Source organism: Astatotilapia calliptera, chromosome 3 (assembly GCF_964374335.1).
Source record: "Astatotilapia calliptera chromosome 3, fAstCal68.1, whole genome shotgun sequence".
Classification (NCBI taxonomy): Eukaryota; Metazoa; Chordata; class Actinopteri; order Cichliformes; family Cichlidae; genus Astatotilapia; species Astatotilapia calliptera.
In genome coordinates, this window is record NC_137424.1 from 83,822,196 (window position 1) to 83,830,528 (window position 8,333).

An 8,333-nucleotide genomic window follows, 5' to 3' on the forward strand; every position below is an offset into this window, starting at 1 on the left:
CCAGGGCCAGTGACAGTGGATGAACGTCTTGTCCACTTTTTGAGGAAAATGCCCCTTCCGGCAATATATACCCAGTAAGCCAGGGAAAAACGGCAGAAAAATCTGGGAAGCCTGTGATGCAAAAACCAACTATGCCTGGAATGTACAGATTTTCACAGTCAAAGCTGTGAGTGGCACCCCTGAGAAGAAACAATGAAAATGTGTGGTCCTCCATATGACCACTGGACTGCAGGATCACAATATCAGCTGTGATATTTTATTTTATTTTTTACCAGATATGACCTCGGACAAGAACTTCACAAAGGAAACTGAGGTGAAGCTGTATCATTGGGAAGTGATAAAAAGCCCACAATTACCCACGGCTATAACCAAAACAAAGGAGGAGTGGACTTTTTCTTTTTTTTCAGTTTATATTAAAGGTCTACTGCTGAAAAAAACAAACTTTTTTTGTCTTTTCTTGATGTAAATGTCTATGGGTCAGAATTGACCCGTAACACCATAGATGTCATTTTAGTTAATAATATTAAAATGAAAAAAATCAATAAAACAGATTTATTTAAGAGATGTGAGCTATACCCCTCAGTAATACTCAGGTAACACAGAAAACTTTTATTTATTAATATGATTCTCTTGAGGTTAATTTTACAATTTTTTTTATTGAAATCGAGGGGTATTTGTGACAACAAAAGACCCAGAGGCCCACGCCAAAAGTATTAAAACCAACATTTTCATGGATAAGGAAGCCTAACAAGGTAACCAAGAGATGAGAAACAAATTGGATGAGAACTTATTGTTTTTAGTATATTTTATAGCTGATTTAATTCACGGGTCAAAACCGACCCGCTAACATAAGAGATGATAACAGAAAGCCAACACGAGAGGAAGGTTAAATAACAGCATTCCATGTTTCTTTCTCTCTCTTTCTCCCTCTCTCTCTCTCTCTCTCGGTGCACACTTCACACAGTCAGGTAGTTGCCTTATATGGGCAGCATGCAAAGTTCCTGTCACACACACAGCTACTTACCATCAGCAGCTGCAAAGCCGTCTTCACGTCCTCTCTCCACACTCTCACATGTCACAGGTAATCCATACTCACATATATAGTATGGTTAATACCATCTGTTAATACCATTTGTCACTGAGATATATATTTGTGAGGCAATTATTGTAGTTTTAGTGGTTTGTGCTACATACACAGTCGGAGGTCAGGGACCATGTGCAACTGTACCACAGTCAGGATTGTGTCTACTAACGTGTAGTACAGCAGAAGAGTATCCACCGACCCACAGCATACAGCCGACCTGCAGTTCCAGCCGACCCAGAACAAGAGCTTATTTAAAAGAACAGCACAGGGTAGCAGACTTGTGCTGTGTCTACAGTCATGTCCTTGGCAAATAAGCACATCATAGCCGGTATTGTACGCCCCACAATCCCAGATGCCAAGCGGGCATTACCCAGGGCCATGTACATGAAGCGTTTCCATGTAAGCAAATGGAAATGCGTACAGGATCAGCGAACCAAGACGCTGGCGGTGGTGCACGCATTGGTGCCTGAAAGGAAGCTATTTGCTTACTGCCAAAAGGTACAAAGAACCTTCCTCTCCTGGTTACCACCGTACAACAAGAACTTGTGTTCAAAGTTATCGCTTCAAGACATTCTGGACTGCGAACTTGATTGTGGGGCTGTTTACTTTATCAACACCGTAGAGTTCACTGGCCCCGATCCAAGTGATAGGGATTACGCTGACAGTACCGAGCCTACATTCAGCTTACAGATCCAAAGCTACAATGGAACCGTGCCCACTGGACGTCCTAACTGGTGGGAGACGACGCATACACCTGTCATGGACGATTACATCCGACGTGAAATGGGGCTACCTCCCTGCCGTGTGTATTCTGCTACAGTACCCGCCGCGGTACAAAGACCTGGGCCTGGGAGGTACAGGGGGGATGGGATGTCGCAGGAGGTTATCGACGTTGACATACCAGTGCAGGAGGTAATTGATGTCAACGTGTTGCAGGCGACAATCGACGAATCTTTCAACGAACCCCAACAGTCAACGTCCTCTACGCCTCCTGTGTCAATCGGAAGACCTACGGATCTATACACGTGTCCCTGTTGTTATGAACAGACACACATGTGTGTGTTTAACTGTGGACACGTTGCATGTGAGAATTGCATCCTGAAAAGTGTGACAGTGTCAGGGATTCGAAGGTGTTTCTATTGTAAAAGCCATTGGAAGTGGTACCGGTTCGTCCGTATGAGTAGCGTGTCACAGGATATCTGTTTGGATTGTGCTAAGGCTAAGATGTACATCAAGCCTTGCGGTCACGCCAGCTGCGAATGTCCTAATCCTGTTTGTGCAGAATGTGCACGCGGAGAAACGGTCAGGTTGTATCTTTAAGTGTGACATGTGTCACGCAGCTGTACTCTTACTATGTTTTAGCAAGAGAATGGGCATGTGTTTGCTCGCATTGTGATGTTTGTACATGTATGTGTTGACATTGTAATCACCATTTGTCAAATAAAACAAAAAAAAAACAAAGGCAGAGGTCCGAGGTGGATTCCAAGCTCCACGCGTCCCGTGATGCTAATATCATTTACAATAAACTCTGAGTCAAATGGGTAATATAACACATTCACAATACTTTTATTTTAATTTTCAGTTAATGTCATTCACAATAGATTTTAAAGATGTCTACAATATTTGCAATATGAAAGATATAAAATCATTCTATGGACACTACAATACCTTACAATACCTAATATATTGAATCTTTTAATCAAATGCCACTACTCAAAGCTTAATAAAAAAAGGATATAAACGAACGAAGGATATGAATGAATTACATGATTTTTAAAAATATACAATCCCAGAAGCTGGTATTTTTTAAAACAAAAGACACATTTACACCAGATAAAGAGCTATAACAAGCATTTATTAAACAAGGTATGAAAAAACAAACATTCTTTTTTAAAAAAAAAGGGATATGACAAGCATGCATTATGCAATATATTAAAGAAACACACAGTGTGTTTAAAAGGGATAGTAAGCATGTGTTACACTTACAGTAGGTGTCACAAAGGCATCCTGCAAGATATGTTTGTACTGATTGCCGATCACGCTTCAACTGAGTCGTCCTCGGCCAGAAGGAATGGTACTCCACAGTGATGTAGTTCCAATAAATTTAATAAGGAGGTGGCAGATGACATCAACAGGATGTACAGCGTTGGTAGGGAGGCGATTGCATTAATCAAATCAAATCAAATCACTTTTATTGTCACATCACATGTGCAGGCACACTGGCACAGCACATGCGAGTGAAATTCTTGTGTGCGAGCCCCACAAGCAACAGAGATGTGCAAACACAACAACACAAACCAGCAAATACAAGAATGGCTACATCTGAAACTAATAAATATATGTACAATATATAATAGTGTATGCATTTCTGGATGTGTATACTAAATATTTTTCTACGTGTGTGTGTGTGTGTGTGTGTGTGTATACACATATTTTACAAATTAAATAGAGTAAACAATAATAAATATATAAAATATACAGAGTTGAATATGTGCAAAACAGCGGCATTACTGTACAGTGTGGAGTGCATAATGTTGAAGTTCCAGTAGTGAAGCTGAGGTGTCTATGAAGTGTTCAGCAGTCTGATGGCCTGGTGGAAGAAGCTGTCTCTCAGTCTGCTGGTACGGGACCGGATGCTGCAGAACCTCCTTCCTGATGGAAGCAGTCTGAACAGTTTATGGCTGGGGTGACTGGAGTCCTTGATGATCCTCCCCGCTTTCCTCAGGCAGCACTTCCTGTAGATGTCTTGGAGGGAGGGAAGCTCACCTCCAATTATCCGTTCAGAGCACCGCACTACTCGCTGGAGAGCTTTGCAGTTGTAGGCGGTGCTGTTGCCATACCAGGTGGTGATGCATCCAGTGAGGATGCTCTCAATGGCACAGTGATAGAAGGTCCTGAGGATGCGGGGGCTCATGCCGAATCTTTTCAGTCTCCTGAGAAAGAAGAGGCGCTGCTGCGCCTTCTTCACTGTTTTGTTTGTGTGTACTGACCACGTAAGATCCTCAGCCAGATGTACTCCAAGGAACCGGAACCTGCTCACTCTCTCCACAGCAGCGCCGTTGATGGTGATGGGGGTGTGTACTTCTCTGCACCTCTGGAAGTCCACTATCAACACAGCAGGTAAAGGGGGTGTGAGTGTGTATATGGGCGTGTGTGGTCATCTGTAAACAGAAAGATCAAACATTTGTATTAACCACTATGGATAGCAGTGTACCCCTTATACAGTACTGTGGGTTTCCAGCGTAATGTTATACAATCTACCATAACCTCAGTGCCACTAGATGGCAACCTAAGACCATAAATGAATATCTGGCTCATATATACATTGGCAAACCAGATCTCTGCAGATTACAACGATTCAGAGAATAAACATAGTAAGTAGTTACTGTACATCCACCTACAACCACAATGCTTGACAGTAAGTCGTATATGAAATGAAATATGGGCTGAACACAAGGCTGCCTGTAGTAGGCCAAAAGAAAAAACCGCATCTTAGTGATAGCAACGGGACTAGCTTCTTATGTACCAAATTACACTGCTAAAATCAAACAAGCATCATTCCAATCTTACAATACTCACATGGTAAGCACGCACACAGTACTAAATCACACAGAAATGCAGGTAAATACGTTACTCCTCCGACACACCTCTCATCTGTGCAGAACTGCGCTGAACACGTTCCCAACCGGAAGCACAGATACCAAGGTGCATCATGGGTAACGTAGTATAAAACAGTTACAGTGAACAAGCGGACGTTTAACACATACGATATCAAGCATGACACTAACAATGATTCACCACGCTAAAGCAAAGAATATCTTTAGTAAAAATCTCTAGTGTTGTCTATATGTGTCCACTCTTTTGAGTGTTAAATATAACACTGTTGAGTGTTATATGAACACTTTTGACAGTGTGGTATTTTTAAAAGTAACCTAATCAGTTTTCAAGATTTACAGTGACTAACGGTGTGTTCACACCGAACGCGATAGAGGCAGGCGGAGCGTCAGGTTTACATGTAAAGTCAATGGAAAGGCGCGCTGACCCGCGATTGCGGCTCCCGCGAAAATTCGGAAGCGTTTTGGCGTCGCGAAAACGCCAAAACGCCAGAAACGCGCGTGAGTGTAGGGCGTTTCAGGCGTTTGACTCGCGAAAAAATCCACGCGCGTGAGTTTATGTGTTGCATTTTGTGCATACGCGCGTTTCGCCTCCCCCGCTCGAGTTGGAAAAATCGGAACTCCAGCGTAAAATCGCGCCGCGACAACCAATCAGGAGCCTGGTGACGTGGCTGTTACCTAGTTCAAAGGGGCAGATCCAGCCAAAGCCCTTTATTCTTCAATAGAAGGAAGGCTAATCAATGCTGTAGCAAACAACCCGGAGCCGTACGACACCAGCTGCCTTCTGGACCGAGACAGGAATATAAAGGACCGAGCTTGGAGGAAGATATGTGAAGAGATCGGGCAACCTGGTAAGTTCATTCATTTCTCTTAAGTTTTCTCTAAAGTTTTCACTGACCCGGGGAAGCCGCACACAAGCTAGCAAGCCACCGCTATTTTCCCACTGATGTACAAATACCGTTCTGCTTTTAGGCATGTTGTCATTTAAGAATATATTTTATTGTTTATTAATAAACAGCACACAGTGGTCCCGCTGTTCATCCGTCACTGCCTCTTTTTTTTGATTTCCTTTTTTCTGCACCGTACAGCATTGCATTCTGCAGCCTGATTGACAAATCTCCTCCGTGTCGTGTCTCCTGCGCTTGCCAAATTTATCATGTTTGGTTTTGGTCCAATAGAAAAAACAGCACAAAAACACCCATAACTATGAGCCTCATTCGGAAATAGACACCTGCACCGCGAGGGAAAAAGGCGCACGAAAGTGGCAGGCAGATGAAGACAAACCGCGGCATAATAATACTTTTACGTTTTGCAATCTACAAAGGTTTGCACTTTGAGAATCAATTGTGAGAACTGTGACCAATGTTCATGTGTGTGTGTGTGGAAAAAAGTGTATAAAGTGCGTGGCCAGGGGCTAGTTATTCTGAGAACCCCTGATTATATCCTGTTTTTGTTTTTTCAATGTTGAAATTAAAATCTAGTAGCAGCCTTCTCATTTCTTTGTGTTTTGTGCTGTTTTACAGGCCCACAGGGGAGGACGGCTCCGAGGCAGATAAGGGACGGGTCCCAGGACGGTCCATCGGCGCTGGAGCTGGCCATCCTGGTGTCCCTGAAGAGTCCACACCAGTCTCCAATTGTGCATTTCCTCCTCAGCCTTGTTCCTGCTCTGGAGAGCAGCTGGTCGTTTTTATTCCCGTCTCTCTGTAAATACTTATATTTTATATATTTATGTTTAATGTTTTTCTGTTTGAGAATTCTAATATTATTTCAAATAAATTTTTATAATGACTAATGTCTCAGTTCTACTACACAGCAAATGTTGGCACACGACTTGACACATGTAGAATTTATTTCATATTATACTAATGACAAAATATACTGATACAGTGGGATGCAAAAGTTTGGGTGAAGTTTAATAAACTCCTTGCTATCTAAAATATAACAGGACACCGGAGTAAATTCTCAGCGTCTCACACTTCTGATAATCAGCTGTCTGCTTGACGTTTATTCAGCTGTGTAAAAACTTTAATCTCAGACAAACCGATTTACTCAGGAACAAATAAAATACTAAAAAAAAGCCAAACAATAACATTTTTAAGTTATTTAAGTGACTTATATATGTTTAACCTGAGTAGCGAAAGACGGCGGTGGGTTTGAAAACGATTTGCGGGGAGTCCGGTGTTCTCACTGCGCTAGTGACCTAGCCCCCGGCTAGCTATCGAGCTAGTGGGTAACAGACGTCTCCGAAAACGTCAGAGCGCTTATGAAAATATGTGGTGTCCTGATAAACTGAGCAGATATTTGAGGTTTACACAGCTACATTCTCGCCTGAAAATATGTTAAACGTTTATTTTGTGACCCAGAAAGAATAATAAGAGTAACATTAAAACTAACTAGCTGCCGCCATTGTTGGAAACTGCGCTGGGCCGCGCTATGAATTCTGGGACACAGCTGCTGCTTCTTCTTCTTCTTCTTCGGGGTTTAACGGCAGCTGACACATTTCCAGTTCACGCGCGTTAAAATATGATATTTTGGGGCGCGGGCGATTTTTCTTGGACACGCGTAGAGGTTGCGAATGTGCAGGCGTCAAGTTAGGGGCGTTTTGGCGTTTTTTCACGCGCCCATCGCGTTCGGTGTGAACACACGGTAACACTGAGCAGTGCTCATTTTCTAACACTGGAACATTTTTTTTTAACATTTTGAGTTATTTTCCAGTGTTAGAAAATCAGCACTGCTGATTTGTGATGTGGACGGTTGCTGAAATAAAACTGTAAATAAAACACAACATTATACGGAACCAACCGTGTCTATGACTGTGTGTTTCACGTGAACATTGAACCACTTACTCCTCTGTAATCTCGCCTAAAAACCCACCCATGATTAAACTGAATACATAAAACCGGCCCATTGGTTCTACGCTCACCGGCATTCGAACAAGTCACCCAGACGTAGGAGCTTTACAGAGGATAGCAACATAATACAAATACACCGAGATGAACCCGACCGCCCAGCTAGTGCTCTTGGACGGTGCGCAATCGTCTGCAACTTCTACCACAAAACGGCAGGTCTACTTGGACACGTTTGCAGAGTTTACCAAGACGGTCGAGCCATTTACTTTAACATTCAAGGTCATGATGTCTAACATGTCTCTGTATAGACACTCTCTGAGTGCTACGGGGAACAACAGATGGTGTCTGGCTATGCTCCGTTACGTGCACGAACACCCCGTTGACCATGCCGAGCACGCCAAGGATTTGTATGTCACCGCCAGGACAATAGCAAGGTTTGTGGACAAGTTACACGAGGCTTCTGGCGATCCCAAATGCACAGGCCACGACAATGTGGGCTTGTCCGAGGATGATTACGAAATGTGGTTCACTCTTGAAATGGACCACGACTTCACGGTGAGAGTCAAGGTCGAGCCTACTGCTAAGTGTCCCAGCGAGATCGCTCGCGTCTTGAGACGAGGCGTTGTGGACATCGACCGGTCTGGAATATCATGGCAGAGGTAACGGGCTATATCTGCCTATACGCTCTGGGCGCAGAGCTAATGGCCTCCGATTCGGCCGACAATGCTGAGAATCAAGCTGCCTCCCAGAGCACGGGCACCGCAGGCGACCCAGCCGTCGCCGAGC

General features: G+C 43.5%; 2 long non-coding RNA genes across 2 annotated transcripts; one reads left to right on the forward strand and one right to left on the reverse strand.

Moving 5' to 3' along the window:
* Positions 1 to 2,918: 2,918 nt before the first annotated feature.
* LOC145426016 (uncharacterized) lies at positions 2,919 to 4,776 on the reverse strand. Its single transcript, XR_013906782.1, has 2 exons — positions 4,664 to 4,776; positions 2,919 to 4,245 (listed from the first exon to the last, which is right to left on the reverse strand). It is a non-coding gene; the product is annotated as an uncharacterized LOC145426016 (long non-coding RNA).
* An 89-nt stretch (positions 4,777 to 4,865) lies between these two features.
* Positions 4,866 to 6,486, forward strand: LOC145426022 (uncharacterized). The gene is made up of 2 exons (XR_013906788.1): positions 4,866 to 5,549; positions 6,222 to 6,486. It is a non-coding gene; the product is annotated as an uncharacterized LOC145426022 (long non-coding RNA).
* The last annotated feature ends 1,847 nt before the right edge of the window (positions 6,487 to 8,333 follow it).